The sequence below is a fragment of the Ceratotherium simum genome, chromosome 17, assembly GCF_057802395.1.
Source record: "Ceratotherium simum simum isolate JZ-2026a chromosome 17, ASM5780239v1, whole genome shotgun sequence".
NCBI classification, from domain to species: Eukaryota; Metazoa; Chordata; class Mammalia; order Perissodactyla; family Rhinocerotidae; genus Ceratotherium; species Ceratotherium simum.
The window spans coordinates 31841339-31858921 of NC_141916.1; positions in this window are offsets into that span (position 1 = coordinate 31841339).

Genomic DNA, 17583 nt, shown 5'->3' on the forward strand with positions numbered 1-17583 from the left:
CTGCAGGGCATATGAGAGGGAGTTCACCCTGGAGATCACCCAACTTGAAAAAGAGATTTCACAAGTAGATCGGTGCGTCTCAAGAGCTGGTAATTGGAGGCTGCCCAAAGGGTTTGGAATGTGTAGGGAGCAAAGAGCAACTCAGGCAGGAGTGACCTCATGGAGACTTTTTCCCAGAGGACCTCGTAGGGTATGAAGGGAAAACCTGGGGAGGATGAGAACTACACAGCAAGGCCTCATGGGCACCTCTCAGTGTGGCCCAGGGTCCCACCCCACAGCTCTTATTTAGAATGACCCACCATTCCTACTGTCCAGCCAGTGAGGACAGTCCCCTTAATGGTTCACCTTTGCAGTCATTCTCTCCTGGGAACTTCTGCAGCTTGACCCTCACGCCTGCTGATTTCCAGACAGTCTGACTCCACTGGTCTCCTTTCCTCTTAAACACATCAGTGAATTAGAATTCCTTCAGAGCAGGTAATCTCCGGCCTTGGAGTTAGCTCCTTCCTGTTGTTTTTCACAGCACTTCTGTTTGTTTTGTTTTGCCTTGAATTGCTCATGCCACTGATTATAAGTTCAAGGGCAGAGACTGTGCTTTACATAGTATTTTGTACCACATTTTGTTTTCTTTATATACCTTGCATCTGGTGACCAAGCATGGTTAATATGAACAGATGAATGAAGGGATATTTGAGGTTCTGCCAATGAGCTTGGAGCTTAGAGGCATCTCAGAGACCACAGATAAGATCTCAGAGACAGGTAGGTTCCTGTGGAGGCACCTGGCTTTGGGAAGGAGAAAACACCTTTGCAGTAGCAGCAGCTGGAAGGTGAAGTAGATACATGCCCAAGGAGGTAAGATGGCGCCTGTGGACCCTGCGGTCCCTACTGATCTACTGGTTTCTAAATCCAGTGCACAGGTTTTATGTGCCACAACATTTGAGGCAAAAAATTTTTTTTCTTTGCTTTTTCTCTTCTTTCCTCCTACCCTTTACTTGATAAATTCCTCGCCACCTTCACTTTGGAACATAAATATTTTCTTAGAGACTCCTTTCTCCTCTTAGGATCCCTATGCCAACTTTGAATTATGTATCCCACTTACAATCAAATAATTGTGTAATATAGGCTTCTTGAGAGCCAAATCTGTGTCCTACTTACTACTGAAACCTAGCACCCAGGTAGTGCTTTGCTTATGGTGGTTTTATTATTGGTAGCCTGCATGTTCCAGAACCCTCCAAAGGAAGACTCTCTGGTAATAGCTAGATTGGAGAGGTCAGTGGGACTTAAAATATCCCACTTGAATTATTTATTTGCTCAATTGTAGTCAAACAAATATCTAAAGAAGGCCAATAATTTGGTTTCTTCTTTAATCTAGTGATATTTATATATTTGCTCAACATTTATTTGGTGGAGTCAGAAACTGATTTTTAATTGTGTATACTTCTATTTTCAAAATAAAAAATTTATTATATGCATTTATTACACACAGTTTTTCAAACCACGTAACTCAGTATTGGTCATTTCCAATAAGCAAAACTGCAAATTCCATTTCATAATCTTTAGCTCCCTGTGGTTGCTGATGTCAAACAGCACTCAGCTGGGTGGTTCAGGATTGGTGGCATTTTCACATAAAACAAAAGGTTCCACGTTGGTAAATACCAGCAAGAAGCGTTTATTTCTTCATGAGGATGTTGTCGACTTTGGTGGGAACAAGACCAATTTTTATTTCACTAGTTAAATGAGAAGTTGTGTTTGGAAACCTTCATTACCTTACCCCGTATTTCCAATGTATTCCGGTGAGGTGTTAGCTCTCCTTACAGTTGTGCTCCATCCTGGCCACTCCCCAGCCGACTAGTCCCTTAATGGGGTTGTGGTCGGGCAGTATAGCCAGAGATTTTCTGACGACAGAAACAAATAAGCAGATGTTTACTCTCTCAATGTGCCTACATCCGACAGGCTTTCAGCCTCCTCTCTCAACCCAGGTTTAAAGAATATGATGTAAGCTAAACCAGCTGCTACCGCCAGGTGATGCCTTTTCCCTTCCTCCTCTTTGATATCCCGCCACCTATGTTAATCCTCACCAGTGGTTGTCATTCGTTTGGCTGCTCTATTACAGGCTGTGGTAAGCAGAATAATGACAACTCGCCCTCCCCCAACATGTTTAAATTCAAATGCCCAGAACTTGTCAATATGTAACCTTACATAGCAAAGGGGAATTAGGGTTTCAGATAGAACTCATTTTGATGATCAGCTGATCTTAAGATATGGAGCATATCCTGGGTTATTCAAGTGTGCCCAGTGTAATCAGTGTTCCTTAAAGGCAGAAGAGGGAGGCAGAAGAGAAGATCCGAGTGATGAGATATGAGAAGGACTGAAGCCGTCATTGCTAGCTTTGAAGGTGGAGGAAAGGGGCCAAGAGCCAACGAATGCAGGTGGCCTCTAGAAGCTGGAGAAGGCAAGGAGATGGATTCTTTCCTAGAGCCTCCAGAAAGGAATGCAGCCCTGCCAACATCTTGATTTTAGCCCAAAGAGACCCATCTGGGACTTCTGATCTCTAGAGCTGTAATAAATCTGTGTTTTAAGCCCTCAAGTTTATGGTAATTTGTTACAGCAGCAATAGAAGGCTAATACTCAGACCCTGGGGGCGGGGGCGGGGCCGGGGGCGGGGGCAGGTGCCGGAGAAGTTTCAACTTTGAAGACCAAAATGTTGATTAATATTTTGGGCTGGACATTTTAATTTTTAAATCAAGATCATGTTTTCAGTATAAAGTGATTGTGGGGCTTTTTATTACCTAAGAGTGATCAGAAAATCATTGGGCCTGCTGGGTGTTTTCCTCTAAAAACGGGGAAAAACTTTTGCCAGTGGATAAAATTTAAAGAGCAAGTGGAAGGTAAACATAAATGTGCATTTTGATTATATCCCGTGGGTTGTGATTGTTTAATATACTTCTTATATTAGTATAGTACCTAAACTAGTGTCAAATATTATCTTTTTTTTGATGAGGACGATTAGCCCTGAGCTAACATCTGTTGCCCATCCCCCTCTTTTTGCTGAGGAAGATTGGCCCTGGGCTAACATCCATGCCCATCTTCTCTACTTTATATGTGGGATGCCTGCCACAGCACGGCTTGACAAGTGGTGCATAGGTCCACAGCCAGGATCTGAACGTGCAAACCCCTGGCCGCTGAAGAGGAGCGCGCGAAACCAACCACTACGCCACCATGCTGGCCCCTCAAATATTATCTTTTAAATTTAATATATTCACTCACCAAATACCTTTTGGTTCCTGACATTTTCTGAGCCTCGTTTGTGACCTTCCTTTGAGTTCTGTGAGAAACTAAGATTTTTTCCATTATATTCCTTTTTTACTTAAGTTAGCTAGCGCTGGTTGCTGTTACTTGCAACTAAGAAGGCTAACTGGTGTAGGAAACAAACTAGCACTTTGCATCTAGAGAGTTATGTGACTCCAGGTGGATTACTTTTCTCTGCTCCTGGTAGCCAGCCTCCAAGATGGCCCCAGTGAGCCTTGCTATCCCTTGTATTGTTCCCGCTCGCATTGTGCTACGGTTGGATCGTGAGATCAATAGCATACAGGAGAAGTTACGGCGTGTCATTTCCAAGATTAGATTATAAAACACTGTGACTTACCTCTTGGGTGCGTTCTCCCTCCCTCATTCACTTGACATTTGCTCTGGTGGAAGCCGTGTCATGAGCAGCACTATGCAGAGGCCCGCCTGGAGAGGAACTGAAGCCTCCTGCCCATAGACACATGATTGAATTAGGAAGTAGATGCTTTAAGCCTTGTCAAGTTTTCAGAGACTGCAGGCTGGGCTGCCAGCTTGACTACAGCCTCCTGAGGGACCCTAAATCATAATCATCCACTAAGCCACTCCTGGATTCCTGACTCAGAAACTCTGTGAGATAATAAATGATTGGTGTTTTTAGCTGCTAAGGTTGGTGACAATTTGTTATGCTGCTATAGATAACTAATATGTTAACTTAATAACTAACTGTTCATTAAGACTCTCCTATACTTTGCAGTATGAATAAAGGCAACACACCCTGAATTCCTAGGAAAACAATCCGATATTACCCATATGACAACACTGGAGAGGGAATGCTGGCCTCTGATATGAGGCAGAACTAGATAATCGCCAAGATTCCTCCCCACTGCAAGATTCCTTCTCACCCCAAGATTCTGTAATAGGTTGAAACTGAAGAGTAAATATAACTGAATTTTCCTAAAATAGTCTAGATTGTCTACTTTCAAACTAAGCTATATCTAAAAACAGATATGACAAAATCTGTAGCTTAGATTCAGTTTACATCTTGTTTACAGATGTGAGGCATTTGTTCCCAGGAACTATCATTTATTTTTATTTTCAGTCAGCTTTACATTTTAATATGCAAAACTTCCTACAAATGAAAAGCCACGATGTAATTTATAGGCTGTATTTTTACGGGCATAAAACACCATTTGCAACCATGGCTGAATTAATTTTTTACATATTCAGGCATTATCTTGAGTTACACTGACTCAGTGGGCCAGCTCTACTAACTCATGCAATCGAGAAGGTTCTTCAACAGATTGGTTTAATGTGTATGACGAACTTGCACAGCTGGAAAGCTATATTTTTTTCTCTTTCAAAAGTATTCACAATCCTGGACAGGCCTCTCTGCCCTTGAGCTCTATTTTTGCCATCTCATTTTATATTCAACTTGGAAATCTGATTTTCAGAGATATCTGGAGTTAGAATTGACTGTGGGGTTTAAACACAGAATGGGATTGCTTCTGTAATGTAATAACACAGACATTTACCTCTCTAGGTCTTTTGTTGAGCTGTCACTTGGCGATGGTTATTTGGTGACACTGTTAATTTTATTTTGCCCTGCAGAGAACCGCTAAATTAGAGTAATAGATTATGCTGTCAATCCGGTTTCACAGACCCTCTATGAGATATTGTATTGGAATGAAATCAACATGGTCCAGTTGTACTAACTGTGATTAGCAGTATACCCTAATAATTGAAGAGCTATGTTTTAAAAATGCTATAAAGTGTATTTCTTTATGGTGGATCTATTTTCCCACTGCATGCTTTTATAAGATTGTAAATGTGGTCTACAGGGTAATTTATTTTATTTATTTATGTTTTGGTGAGGAAGCTTAGCCCTGAGCTAACATCTGTTGCCAATCCTCCTCTTTTTGCTGAGGAAGACTGGCTCTGGGCTAACATCCGTGCCCATCTTCCTGTACTTTATATGTGGGACGCCTGCCACAGCATGGCTCGATAAGCAGTGCACAGGTCTGCAGCCGGGATCTGAACCTGTGACCCCCAGGTCGCCGAAGCAGAGCGTGGGAACTTAACCACTACACCACCGAGCTGGCCCTTCAGGGTAATTTTTAATTTATGACACTTTCAAAGCAAAGATTAAGTATGGAGTTTAAAAGCATTTGATTATATATATAATCTATCTATATACATTATATAGTGTGTATGTATATACACTATATAATCTATATACATACACACACACTATATACATATACATACACACGTGTAAAGAACACAGTGGGAAAATAGATCTCTCTCTATACATAAATAGGATATTGTGTCTATCTATCATCTATCTATTATTTATCTATCTATTGAGAGTCTTAAAAAAATTTAACGGAGTGTGTCAGGGAGGAAAAACATTTCCTCTATCCTCTTATGCTCAGTAACTGGGGCCTTGAGAATTAAACTAATAACAGACAGATTAACAGGAGAAAAAATATGCAATTTTTAATTCATGTGCATGGGAGTGAAACTCAAAGAAGTGGTTAGACTTAGGGGCTTATATACCATTTTAACAAAGGAAAGGAGGTTTGGGCCTCAAGGGACAATAAATCATTGGTGAGTGACTAGGAAGAACATGGGGAGCTAATGGAACAGAAGTGTTATTTTAGGAAGGTCTGTTTATGCAAACTCGCCTCGGTGTTGACGGCCCATCTCCGGTGATAAGAGTTTCTCTTCCCTCCAAGTGGTGGTGGGGCACAGCTTCACAAAGGGAAATTTATGCCTGGCTTTCAGGTAGACAAGGGGAGGACAGAGAACTCTTCCTGCATCTGTTGATTCTCAATTGCCTTCTGCTCAAAAGAATCCTTATACCTAAGTGGCGTATTGTGAAGTGGCATATCCTGATCCCCTTCAAGTGAATGCACCTTTGCATAATTCTGCTCTTTTGAAAGCTGTAGAAACGTACAGAAGTCACAAGAAATAGAGAAAGAAACTTCATTCATTAAGGGAGAGTTTCTAAAAGTCAATAAATAGGAATACGGAAGTGAGCTGGACCATGGCCAGCTTCTGCCTGTGCCCACGCCCACTGGACAAGCAGGGGAGGGGCCGTCGGGCAGTTGACCTTCACCCTGGGGCCACGTTCACACTCTGTCACCAATACCAGGCAGAGGAAGGCTGACTTTTTTGGTCCCCAGAATTTCGAAAACTATTTTTACCCACACAAATTTCTTGATCCTCTGTAAAACATTCTAGAATTCTTACCTCCTAGTGTGTCCTTCCTTGCCTTTAAAAAGAACACTTATGAGTCAACATGCCATTTCAATGTCATTGACGCCATTTTTGTCAAGGTTTGTGCTTCATCATGCTCGTTTATTTCCCCCTTTGACTTCTAATTTTTCTTTAGATTCCTCTTCATCTCACTCTCCTCTTATCTGAAAATTTAGCTTGTATTAGAAACCTACCAAGTGTATGTGCCAAATTCATTAAATACCTACTAGAGTTTTAGAGACAGAATGATTCTTAGTCTGAATATTTTGACCATTAAGAATAAAAGAAAGAAAAGATAGAGGGAGAAGAGCCTGCCACTTTTTCTCAGTAACTGTAGAACATAGCCAGTAAGAGATCATACTGATAGCCCTGAAGACAAAAAATGAAGTTGACTTAATCATCTTATATTAGTCAGTGTTCTCCAGAGAAGCAGAACCAATAGGAGATATACAGAGAGAGAGGGAGAAGGAGAGAGAGGGAGAGGGGTTATAAGATAAGGAATTGGCTCACATGATTGTGGAGGCTGAGAAGTCTCACGATCTGCCTTCCGAAAGCTGGAGACCCAGGAGAGCCAAAGGTGTAAGTTCCGGTCTGAGTGCAGAAGACCAACATCCCAGCTCAAAAATGGGCAGAGTGAACGAATTCTCCCTTCCTCCACCTTTTTGTTGTATTTAGCCCCTCAATGGTCTGGATGATGCCCACTCACATGTGGGAGGGCAATCTGCTTTACTCAGTCTGCAGATTCAAATACTAATCTCATCCAGAAACACCCTCAAGAGACACACCCAGAAATACCGTTTAATCAGATATGTGAGCACCTCATGGTCTTGTCAAGTTGCCACATAAAATTAACCATCACTTGTCTGTTCATTAATGCATCTCACTGTTGGGATCTTAACATGAAGTGGAGAGAAAAAGCATGGAAGAAGTTTGTCCATGATAAACATGCTAGAAGAACTCCTGCAGGATGATTTGAATTTTTAAAAGTTTAATATTTTAGACATAAAAAAGGATTAGAAGGACTTCTTCCTTTGGAAGCTAAAAGCTGCTATCAACTTGACAGCAGTTCAAGAAAACAACTTGAAGATACCAATCATTTGGTTATCTTTGTTTTTGTTTCCAAAATTGCAGATGATCTTTGTGGCCTGAGACTCTTGGAAAACCGCCAATTTCTGTTTTGATTTTTATGAAAATCAAAATCAAAGGAGGAAAGGTAAATGATCGTATTTTTGGTCGTAGAAATTAAGCCACAATTTTGTAGTAATCACTTATCAAGGAACAGTTTCACATTCTCCATTTAGAACATTAGTCAAACTGAATGATTCTCTGTTTCATAGGCTCTTTATTATTTTTAATATTATTATTATTAGATATTACTAATTAATTGTTAGCCAAAGTTGTTCAGGGAGGATAAAGGTAATTTTTCACCTAACAGTTTAGGAAATCTGAGTCCGTGTTTAGTTCCTGATTTTGACACTGGCTTGTTAGAAGATTCCTTATCTGTAGAACAGGGATTTGTAGAGGGAGGCCCGCGGCTGCCTTGGGGAACTGTGCCCTCGTAGCCATGAGTCTGACATTTTATAAAAGGAGAATTGTCTTTATTCTTAGTTTCTAAATTTTTTCACTTTATAATTTAGAATAAAAAGCAGGGAGAAAGGAAAAAGAGGGTGATTAGGCAAAAAATATTTTATACTTCATTTTTAAAACCAAGTTGTGTTGTTTTATATTTACAAAAATGCTATGTTCTTCAAAGGGATTATGGTTCTTGAAAAATAGTATAGCTGGGCCGGCCCCGTGGCTTGGCGGTTGAGTGCTCGTGCTCCGCTGCTGGCGGCCCGGGTTCGGATCCCGGGCGCGCACCGACGCACCGCTTGTCCAGCCATGCTGAGGCCGCGTCCCACATACAGCAACTGGAAGGATGTGCAGCTATGACATACAACGATCTGCTGGGGCTTTGGGGGGAAAAATAAATAAATAAATAAAATCTTAAAAAAAAAAGAAAAATAGTATAGCTGCGCCTCAGATCACACTATAAAAATTCAGGAAACTACAATCATAAAGGAGCTGAAAAATGAGACGCTTAGAAGATGTCTCTTAGGAGCAAAAGCAGGTTGAAATTTTAAAACTAGTTGCCTGGGAAACTGATGACTGGGTCTGGGGGTGAGGTGGCCATAACTGGGATTATTGATGAGGTTGTTATGTTCCTAAACCTCTATCACCTCCTATGGTGAATATAATTTTTTTCCCCTTATGCTAGGCTATAAAGAGGGAAAGGAATTTTGAAGGGCAAGGTGGGCCTTGTCCCTGAGAGATGAGAAGGTAAGAGTTGCCAGCGCTCCAGGTAATTCGCAGAGGAGCGGATGGCAGCTGGGAAGGTTGGAACGGAAAGCTTGGCTGCTTCCACTGCTCCTACTTCTAACATGTACTTAGGGAAAACTCTGCATACCTCTCCTTAACAAGCTCCTCTGTGTATGTTTGTTTCTCTTGATTATTAGTCATGCGGTTCTTTGCATGCTCTGTAATTTATTATTTAATACTGGAAATTGTGTAAAAAAAATAGAGGCTCCAGATGATGATGCCTTTCCATGGAGAAAGTTCAAATTGTTCTCTAAGAAAATAGAGTGGGAGAAGGAAGAACTCATTTTAATTTTTTTTTTTTTTTTTTTTTTTGTGAGGAGATCAGTCCTGAGCTAACATCTGCCAATCTTCCTCTTTTTTTGCTGAGGAAGACTGGCCCTGGGCTAACATCCGTGCCCATCTTCCTCTACTTTATATGGGACGCCGCCACAGCATGGCTTGCCAAGCCGTGCGTTGGGGGATCCGAGCCGGCGACCCCGGCCCTGCACCAGAGCGCGCGCACTTAACCGCTTGCGCCACCAGGCCGCCCCGGGAAGAACTCATTTTAATCCAATCAAGGCTGAGCTAGGTTGACGCTAGATCGCAGTTTTGGAAAGATTCAGTCTACTTCTTGTTTGCCCCATACCTAGGGCATGGGCCTTTAGAGATTTCAGTTAAGAGATGGGTAGGTCTTTGTCTCCCTGGCACCAATGAACTATGGGAATATCTGCCCTGCTTTTCAGAGGTTTCAGTTTAGCTCTTTAATCTCCCACCATGCACATCTTTGGAATTAGGTGAAGATCTTGAGATGGGGAGACTAGCTCTCAGGTTTCCAATTTTGTCATTCTAGTCCTGAATGCATAACAAAAGCTCTCTGAGTTTCTCTGTCTCCCCCACAGAAACCCTCTGTCTGGACCAGATCTTCAGCCTCTAGCCCATGCCCAGAATTGGCAAATACCTCTGGGAAAGGAAACTGCAGATTCTCAGCTCATTTATAAAAGGCTCTCTCTCCTCTTAGTTTCTGGAATTTTACTTCCTCTAGTATCATTTGCTTTTGCAGCTTTCTGATGCCTTAGAAAATATGACTTTAAAAAACTTCTTTGGATTTTGTAGTTGTTCTCAGTGGGAGCATTTTTCTACCATGCATTCCATTATATCCAGAAGCAGAAATATACCTTTTTTTGGTCTATTTGATCTGATTTGGACTGAGAGAAATGAAATAAAGTCGCCCACTACTGTTTCCACCTGGTTCTCCTTGTGTCTCCTACAATTTGTTTTTAGCAACCTTGCTGTTACATTGTTAGTACAGAGATATTCATAACTGTTACATCTTCATTTTGGTTTGTATGCCTTGGCATTATAAACTACCTTTATTATTGCTTTTTGGCCTGAATTCTACCTTCTCTAATATATTGCAACCACTATTTTCTTCCTTTTTTGCATTTTCTTGGTATATCTTTGTTCATCTTTTTATTTTTAACTTTTCTGAATAATTTTATTTTTAGGGTTACTCTTATATATAGCCTAGTAATTGAGTTTGTGACCTAGATTTGTGACTCAGTCTGAAAATCAATCATTTTCTTTTACTAGGTAAATTAGACCTACATTTATTGGTTTGATTAATTTTGATTCTATAATGTTATATATGTACCATTTTAAAAGTCTGTTCTATGTAGTCTCTTTTGTTTAGTGGCTACATAATTATATCTTTATTTAATACCTTTATTCTCTTTTTTCTTTAGAATCATATCTATAATTTTTCTAATATGAGCAGCATAAAATTAGCTCGTATTCTTTTCTTCCCCTTCATTATACAATTTTAGTTAATAATATCACCTTTCTTAGTGTTGACTTTTGTATTGTTGAGTATGTTATACTTCTAAAACTTGATTTTTCAACTTTAAATGTCTCTTGGTTTCTATATTATAGATGAAGCAGTCAGTGAAATTATTCTTTTCTCTACTTTCTCTCCCTCTTTCCATTTTTTTAGTTTTATCTTTTTTAAGTTGTCAGATCGTATGCCACTCATATTCTATTCTGTCATCCTTATTTTTACCCTTTTTTGGTCTTATAGCTACAAGTAGATATATTTGAGAAGTCTTCTTATTGACGTTTCCTCAGTCATTCTTTGGCCGGTTACAGTTTTTCCTCTAGTAGTTTCTATAAGAAGAGTTCACATGAACATCATTCCTTGAATTCTGTAATGTTCAAAGCCATTTGATAGTATTAATTGTTGGGAAGAATGTGATCAAAACCTCAATTTTGGCAGGAGTGTAAATTGGTACAACCACTGGAAAACAGGTTTGCGACGACTTGTAAAGTTAAACATTTGTTATTCTGTTATGACCCAGAAATTTCACTCCTACTCAAGAGAAACTCTTGCACAGGTATAGCAGGAGTCATATACAGGAACGTTCATAATAGTATTGTTTATAATAGGAAAAACTGAATGACCATCAAAAAGCAAATGGATAAGTACATCAAGGTATATTCCTCAAATTGAATTTTATACATCAGCCGAATTAATAATCTACAGTCATATTCAACACTATAGATGAATCTTAGCAATGTGCTATATTTTATTAATTCTCATCTTTGTCATTTTAACATCTGTAAAATTGTGATGTGTCTTACAATTGAAGACAAGTCATTGTTTAATTAGAAGACATTATTTTTTCTTATTTTATTATGTAAAATAATGCAGTATCTTACATTTGATGGGGCTTTATATTCAATGAAATATGGTAATATTGTGGACAAAATGAAGTGTCGGAAGATTACATACAATATGATGCCATTTGTATAAAGTTGAAACAACTAAAACAAAGCAATTTTTATTTATCAATACATATTTATGATAATACTATCTGTGTACAAGGGAATAATAAAAAAAAGTCAAGATGGTGACACCTCTGGTGGGAAGGGATAGGAAAGGTAGATGAAAGTTATTGTTCAAGTTCTTATGTTGGTTTCATGGATATTTATGGTATTATTTAATACCATGGCTTATTTTAATAATAATGTAACAAAATTATAAATTAAATACATATATGTATACATACATATTTGAAGGACATCATAGACTAAGGATGAAAATATGTCAGGAACCAAGACTTCTGATTAATTTAATTTTATACACGAGTCAAAACTAAATAAAGCTATTTTCTGCAGGCTTTAGATTAGAAGTAAAACTTGGCTGGTTCATACTTTCCTTGAGTATATTATAAGTGTTTAAACTATTCTCTGGCATTAAATGTTGCTGTTGAATAATCTGATAGCATCCTGATTTTCTTTCTTTCTTTTTTTTTTTCCCCATAAGTGATGTAATCCTTTTGCTTGCGTTTCCAAATGATTTTCTTCTTCTTTAAAGACGACGGCTTAACCAAGATGCGCCTAAGTATTGTTGGTGTGGGGCCAAGTTTCCCTGATACACAGTGTGCATTTTCAACAGATAGACTTAAATCATGTATTTCAGGAATATTTTCTATAATTACATTTTGAAATATGTGCTCTTTTCCACTGCTCTGACTTCCTTCTTTTGGACTATATGCATATGTAGGATATCCTTTGCCTGTCTTCTATATCTATGATTTTATCTCTAATCACTTTGATCTCTTTCTCTATTTTGGTTTCATTTTCCTCGCTTTCCCCATTTCTTTCCTGTCGGTCTCTTTCTGTGCTTTCCATAACATCGGTTTTCCCTTGTGCTTTTAAATAATTTACCATTTACATTTGGTTTTTTTTTGGTTTTCTTTCCCGAGTCCTGGCAGTTCCTCTTCCTCTTCCTCCTGTTATGTATCAGCCCTCAACGTCTGTTGTCTCTTTCTTTCTTCCCTCAGTTCTTCTCTTTCTGCTTTGCTGTCTTCCTTCATAATTGCGATTCTATTCGAATACAATTGTTTTTTCAGGTGTAAATATTCACATTTTATCAAGGCCACATTGGTTTATAATATTATATAAATTTCAAGTGTACATCATTATATTTCAGTTTCTGTATAGACTACATTGTTTTCACCACCAAAAGTCTCATTTCTATCCATCACAACACACACGTGCCTCTTTACTCCTTTTGCCCTCCCACCACTCCCTTCTTCTCTGGCAACCACCAATCTGTTCTCTGTATCTATGTGTTTGTTTGTCTATCTTCCACATGTGAGGAAATCATATGGTATTTGTCTTTCTCTGTCTGATTTATTTCACTTAGCATAATACCCTCAAGTTCCTTCCATGTTGTCGCAAATGGAAAGATTTCATCTTTTTTATGGCTATTATTCCGTCAGATATATATATACACCACATCTTCTTTATCCATTCACTCATTGATGGGCACTTAGGTTGTGTCCAAGTCTTGGCTATCAGGAATTATGTTGCACTGAACATAGGGGTGTGTATATCTTTGTGAATTAGTATTTTCATGTTCTTTGGATAAAGACCCAGAAGTGAAATTGCTGGATCATATGGTAGCTCTATGTTTAATTTTTTGAGGAATCTCCATACTGTTTTCCATAGTGGCTACACCAATTTATATTCCCACCAGCAGTGTATGAGGGTTCCCTTTTCTCCACATCCTCGCCAACATTTGTTATTTCGTGTCTTTCTAATAATAGCCATTCTGATGGATGTGAGGTGATATCTCCTTGTGGTTTTGATTTGCATTGAATACAATTGTTATCTGTTGCGTGACAACTCTTTCTGGTAGATTTTCTTTTTTATAAGAAAAGTTTTCTGTGCTTTCGCACATTTTTATTACAGTATAGAGTTTTTTAAATGGATCATTTATTTTTGTAATTCATATCTGATGCCTTGTATTCTCCTGAACCAGCTACTGGCAGGTGATTAGGGAAGTGCATGTGAGTAGGGCAAGGATTACCTCCTTTGTTGGTATAGTGAGACTTTTCTCTACACAGCTCATGTCTTTTTTTGTTCCTCCTTTATCATCTTCTTTATGTTAAATAGATATGTTCTGATGTACCATTTTAATTCCTTTGTTGGTTCTTTTACCTATATATTTTTTGAATTATTTTCTCAGTGGTTACTCTTGAGATTGCAATATGCATCTTATCATAAAACAATCTATTTTAGAATAATACTAACTTAATTCCAATAGTATATATTTTGCTTCACTATAGCTCTCTTTCCTCCCCCTTCCCTTGTGTTATTATTGTGTATAATTAATTATTGCCATATTGATTACATCTTTATATATTATAAGTACATCAATATAGCTGTATCATTATTTTATGTTGTTGTCTTTTAAATCAATTAAAAGGAGAAATAAGTAAAAAATATATTTATACTGTTTTTTATATTTACCTGTGTGTGGTAGACAGAATAATGGCTCCTCAATGACCTTTATGTCCTAATCTTTGGAATCTGTGATTATGTTAGATTCCATGGTGAAGGGAAATTAAGGTTCCAGATAGAATTAAGGCTGCTCATCAGCTGACTTTAAAATAGGGGAGGGTATCCTGGATTAGCCAGGTGGATACAATGTAATCACAATGTCTTTAAAAGTGGAAGCAGGAAGCAGAGGGGGAAGTCAGAGTCTCATGATATGAGAAGCACTCAACCCACCATTTCTGACTTTGAAGATATAGGAAGGGGACCATGAGTCAAGGAATGCAGGTGGCTTCTAGAAACTGGAAAAGGGAATTCACTGGTTTTTTTCCCTAGAGCTACCAGAAGAGAATGCAGACCTGCTGACACCTTGATTTTAGCCCTCTGAAACCTGTTGGACTTCTAAACTTAGAACCATGAGATAACAAATTTGCATTGTTTTAGGCCACTACATTTTTGGTAATTTGTTACAGTAGCCACAGGAAACTAATCCACCATGTAATTACCTTTACTGGTGCTCTTTATTTCTTCATGTGGCTTCAAGGTACTGTCTAGTGTCATTTCTTTTCAGATGGAAGGACTTCTTTTAGAATTTATTGTAGGGGAAGATCTGATAGTAACAGATTCTCTCAATCTTTTTAAAATCTGGGTATGTCTTTATTTCACCTTCATTTTTGGATAGTTTTGTTGGATGTATAATTTTTAGTTGACTTTTTTTCTTTTAGCACTTTGAATATATCATCCCACTGCCTTCTAGCCTCCATGGTTTCTGATGAAGTCACCTGTTAATCTTACTGAGGCTACTTTGTGGTAAATTGTTTTTCTCTTGCTATGTTCAAAAATTTGTCTTTGTCTTTTGGCAGTTTGAATATTATGTGTCTAGGTGTGACTCTGTTTGAATTTATCCTACTTAACAGTTTGTTGAGCTTCTTGGCTATGTAGATTAATGTTTTTCGTGGGAAGTTTTCAGTCATTACTACTTCAAATATTTTTCTGCCCCTTTTTCTTTTTTTCCTTAAATATGTCACCTCTGTGTATGCCCCTCTGAGCTTCACCTGGTTCAGTATGGTATCTACAGCCTGTTATGCACTCTCCTGCTTGCTTCAGCCAATGCTGTACCTACCTGAGAAGTTGATCCCTTCATTATTAGAGGGTCTATTTTGTCTGCTGCTTTGATATTTGCTACTCTGGATACCCTTGGGCACCTTCCACCTTTCTCTTTCTTTCTTTTCCCCAGCACTTGAAACCTATTCAAACTCAATCCTGTCCACAGCAGGTTTCACATAGGGTGAGGTCCTCCTCTTCTGGGAGAATACTTTTGCTGGTGATTTCTGAGGGCTGTTGCTGCTACATCCCTTTGTGTTTTCCTAATATTCTCTTTTCTGCCTTCTGCCCAGACTCCTGAAGAGTTCTGCAGAACTCAGCTGCTTTTGCAAACACTTCCATCCAATTCAGATATGGTAGGCTCTCTATATTTCCTAGTTTCATGAAAATTGAGTTTGTGGCTTTAAAAACTTTCTGTGTTTTTCCCTGTGGTTTTCAAGAGAAGTCATGGGAAGATTCATAATTAAACTATCAACATATTTATATCAAACATCCTACAAGTATGTTAAAAAATTTTCAGCATGTTTTCAAAATCTATTTATAGTGTTCAGAAGAAAGACAAGACAAAACAAAGTTGGCTCAGAGTTTCAGTCAGATATTGTGACTGTTGTTTGTTCACTTCAGTGCACAACTTTCAAGGGGGTTGGGGATCAGAGTGATGTTACAAGAGGTTGGTCACATGTCTCAGTTGAATTTTGAGCGGTTTTGGGAAAATCCCTTAATAGGGCCAACGTCAAATATGAAAGTATCGTAATTTCTCAGTGATATTCTTCAATTAATCTTGGGGAAAGAAGTCAGGGATGCAAAGAAAGAGAGAAGGCAATGGGATTTTACAGAGGAAATAGAAGATGCAGAGGGAGAAGATGCTTTGGGCTAATGATTAGAACCAGGAAAAAAAAAAAAAGTAATTTCTTTCTCTGATTAGACAAGCAATCACATACAATAGACAGCTGGGTTTTTGATGTAAAACATAGTTTCAGAGCCTTGTGATAGTCTCAGAAAAATTTCATTTTAAGTTTGTAAGCCGAGAGTAATTTATGTTTCAATTGGTAATCTTTAAGTTAAAGAGGTATCATGTAATTCTTTTAAATCTTGCTATATATATTATACTGTGTATTTAGCTAAAGCTCACTTTAAAAGAAAAGGCATAAATGACTGGATTATGAACCTCATCATGTGTCAGTTATCCATTCCAAACTCATTGCATTACTAGTATTGCATGTATCACCACCCACCAGATGACAGGGTCAGCTCTGCAAGTCTTGTGCTTTGGAGAAAGAATCAACTAGCCTCTTTAGCAACAAAAATGTCAGGAAGTCTGAAATGCTCTCAAGACTGGATTTCAGATATCCTAAAAGGGAGTAGAGGAGATATATTTGTGGAAGGGGAACCTTTCCAGAATTCTCTAAATCACAGTGTAGATGACTGCCTACTGATAATTCTTGGCCTCTAAGTCTAATCCTAATAACCCCTGATAAACTCACCCAGACAAAATGGGATGGCCTACCACGAAATGCTGAGATGGGATATGAGAGTGACAGCTTAGGCTGCTGCTGTAATGTGATCTCTCCAGATGGACTCTTCCATCTTAGGTAAAAAGGTCAGTCCTATGATCTCATTCTTCTTCTGCAAACATTGCAATGGTTGACTTTATTATAGGGATTAAGATCTATGATTTAAGTGACGTAATGTCAACAATCCTTTCTTAATCCTATATTGATTCAACAACTGCTCTGTAGATGCTTTGATTTAGTTAAATACATGAGGTAGTTTGTAGATATAGATGGGGGTAGTTTGCAGTTTCCTGAATTCCAACAACAGTAATTGCTATACTTACAGTGCAGCTGTTGAACTGTTAATCTTTCTTTATGACAGCGTTATAGAATTGAGTGATATTAAGTTACTTTGAATACAGTAGTCATGACTCATTTGTCTGTGCTATATTTAAAATATACTTATATTTAAAAATCATCTATTTTTCATTTTGAAAACACTCAAACCTTAAGTTACAGACAAATTGTTTCATGATTTTTTTCACGAAACTTTACAACACAGTAAATAATATAACCCACTGATAATTTGTATAAGTTTCTAAAAATGATTATTTCAGGGACCTTTATAATCCCTTAATGATAAATGATACCTACATATGAGTACTGCTTTTGAATTGGGCTCAGAGTCATTGAAAAAATAAAAGCATGGATGTTTCTCTTCCTTAACCGGCTAAATTCTGGATCAGCACACTCTGATTGGCAAAGCCGAGAG